This window comes from Triticum aestivum, unplaced genomic scaffold (assembly GCF_018294505.1).
Source record: "Triticum aestivum cultivar Chinese Spring unplaced genomic scaffold, IWGSC CS RefSeq v2.1 scaffold41526, whole genome shotgun sequence".
Lineage (NCBI taxonomy): Eukaryota > Viridiplantae > Streptophyta > Magnoliopsida > Poales > Poaceae > Triticum > Triticum aestivum.
Window position 1 is genome coordinate 4,553 of NW_025230770.1, and position 3,080 is coordinate 7,632.

The window sequence follows — 3,080 nt, forward strand, 5'->3', positions numbered from 1 at the left end:
TTTTATTTACAAGCGTCAGTTTTATAAGCGGTTTTGGTTGGAAAACGACGATCCAATCACGGCCTAAGATGATGAGTTGGTCGGAAGATCATATGGTTTCACGTCTAACCTACCCGACTTGTCGTATAGGCTATGAATGAAACATAAGACGATGAACTTCTTAAGCACGGAAACAACAGAAGAGGATGATCTTCCTAACAAGCAAATCACTGGCATTAGATCGACATGCAAAACAATATGAAGCATTATTCTCGGGAGGCACGGTTGACAGCTCGTGATGCCGCATGCCACAACATTCCAAGCTCAACTTTGCAATCAAACACAAGGCCTGGCATTTTTTTTGACCAGAAACAGTAGGAGTACCTCCCACTGTATTATATATTAATATAATTTAGTGGCTATGTACATTGTAATTACAATCCATCCCCCTTTGGGGGTGGGAAGCAGGTGCTAATTTACAGGAATGCAAGGATGAGTGGAATGTATTGTTTGTGTTCGTCTCTAACCCTATGGGTGAGCAGGGAAAAATCAGCCTTAAGTCTATCCAACCAGGAGGTTTTGGAGGGTATGATATTTCTAAAGTGCTTGTTATTGTGCTCCTTCCAGATACTCAAGGCAGCCAACAAAAATAGCTCCATAAAGAGTGGCCTATTCCAGTCTTCTTTTGCTTTGGAGATGTTGTGTAGTCTTGTGTTGCCCGGAAGCCAAGAAAGGCCAAGGTGGGACCAGCAGTCAGAGCTGAAGTGGCACTCGAAGAAGAGATGTTCCAACGTCTCTTCAATTGGTAATCCACAAAGAATGCAGTCATGAACATCTCCAATATTGTAATGCCGTCGCTTAAGCATATTCCTGGTGTTGAGACGGTCAGAAAGTAGCAGCCACCCGAAGACTTTGATTTTCATGGTTGATTTAGATTTCCAAATCCATCCGAAAGCTTCATGTGCTTGAATTTCCCTGAAGTAGAATGTATAGTATTGTTTTGCAGTTAAGAGGCTGGCGTCCCAAATATATGTCCACTTGTCAAACTCATTGGAGAGCTGAACCTCCATAACCTCAGATTGTAGTTGTCTCAGTTCTGCATGCGCTTGTGGGGAGAGTGGTAGATGAAACGCCTCTTGTAAAGTGGTGGTGCCCAAGAACTCTTTGACAGACAGATCCTCATTTTTGACGTACGAGAAAGCGCGAGGATATGATTCAGCGAGGATCTCCTCTCTCCACATGTCTTTCCAAAAGAGTACATTTTCACCATTTCCCACGTTCACCTTTGAAATACCCCGATATGTTGGTATTAACTTGGTCACATCTCTCCACCAAAAGGACCCGCATGGATCGGAAGCATGTGGGATTTGGTCTGTGTAGTAAGTGTCCTAGATTAATTGCACCCATGGTGTGTCCCATCTATTGTAAAACTTGTGGAGATATTTTAGCAATAGGGCATCGCCTTGGACATGCAGATTTATTACTCCCAAGCCACCACTTGCCTTGGGTCGGCACACCATGTCCCAAGAAGCAAGGGAGTTAATTTTGTCACCATGGTCCGTTTTCTTGATCCACAAGCATTTCCTTTGTATTTTGTCCAGTAATTCAATGATCTTTGTTGGCAGTCTCAAAGTACAGATGGCAAAGATAATGAGCGATGTAATGACCGAGTTGAGAAGCAATAGTTTGCCACCATAAGAGATCATGTTGAGGGTGGCAGATAAACATCGCTCGAGCGAGCATACGAGGGGCATAAGCTCTTGGACAGAAGGCCGAGTAGTGCCAAGCGGCAGCCCAAGGTAAGTGAATGGCATTTTCCCCACGACACATCCGAAGATGTTGGAAAGCTCATCATTTTTTCTGTACCACAGTTGATTGGTATAAGAGTAGATTTGTGGAAGTTTATTCTTAGTCCAACTGAGGAGGCATAATCAGTTAGTATAGTCTTGATAATCTGAGCTTGTTGCGTGCATGCTGGAATAACCAAAATAGTGTCATCGGCGTATTGGATCACGGGATACTCCTTTTGGTTTGTTGAATGAAAAGGTAGACGTATAAGATCCCGCTGAAAAGCATCGTTAATGGCTGCTTGAAGAAGATCGGCCGCAAGTACGAAAATGAGAGGAGAGAGGGGGTCACCCTGACGTACTCCACATTTACAAAGGAATTGCCGACCAGGTGTTCCATTAAGTAGCACCGATGATTTACCTGAGGAGAAGATGCATCGAATCCAGCTGATCCATTTTTCATTAAATCCCATGCTTTTCATAATATTAATCATGGCCTCATGCTCAATCGTGTCAAATGCTTTGGCAAAGTCTAGTTTTAGGAGCATAATTTCCTGCTTGGAGTGTTGGCATTGATATATGTATTCGTATTCCCACGCGAGACAATCTTGAATAGTTCTTCCCTTTAGAAATCCATATTGGTTACGGTGCACGATCTTGAGTATGACTTTTTGTAAGCGATTGGCCAGAATTTTCGTGATGACCTTAAGACAGCAATTCAAAAGCGTGATTGGTCTATAATCATTGATCGTCTCGGGGGAGCTGATTTTTGGGATGAGAGTGATGAAGCCATAATTTATGCTCTCAAGAGAAAGATTGCCCGTGTGAAATTGATGGCAAAGCTGGTAGAAATCCTCCTTAATTATCGGCCAACATTTCATGAGAAACACTCCCGTGAAACCATCCGGGCCAGGTGCTCTATCCGCAGGCATCTCTGTAATTACATTATCAATCTCTTCATTTGAAAAGGGGACAGTTAGAGCATCCAGACCTTGGCATTCACAAGGCCTGGCATTACAGAGACAATATTCAGAACAAACTCTTAAAATATCTTACATAAGTCAACATTCATGTGACTATGCATCTCAGCAGAGTAAATATTTACTTCTGAACTGAAGACATGAATAGGAAAAAATGATCGAGGTTGCTCACAGCAAAGGGCGTCCCACTCAAAAATATCAAATGCATGTCTTCTGGCTAACATCAATGAGCAAAAATTGACAAGGTTTTCCAATTCCAATATATTAAACTAATGTCAACTTTGACAAGCTTTTCCCATTCAAAATATGTAATTCCTATGATTGTGGAACGGGC

At 42.4% G+C, this 3,080-nt stretch overlaps 1 pseudogene; it reads right to left on the minus strand.

Annotated features, from left to right (window-relative positions):
• Nucleotides 1-455: 455 nt before the first annotated feature.
• LOC123175665 (uncharacterized) lies at nucleotides 456-2,774 on the minus strand (annotated as a pseudogene).
• Between the last annotated feature and the right edge of the window lie 306 nt (nucleotides 2,775-3,080).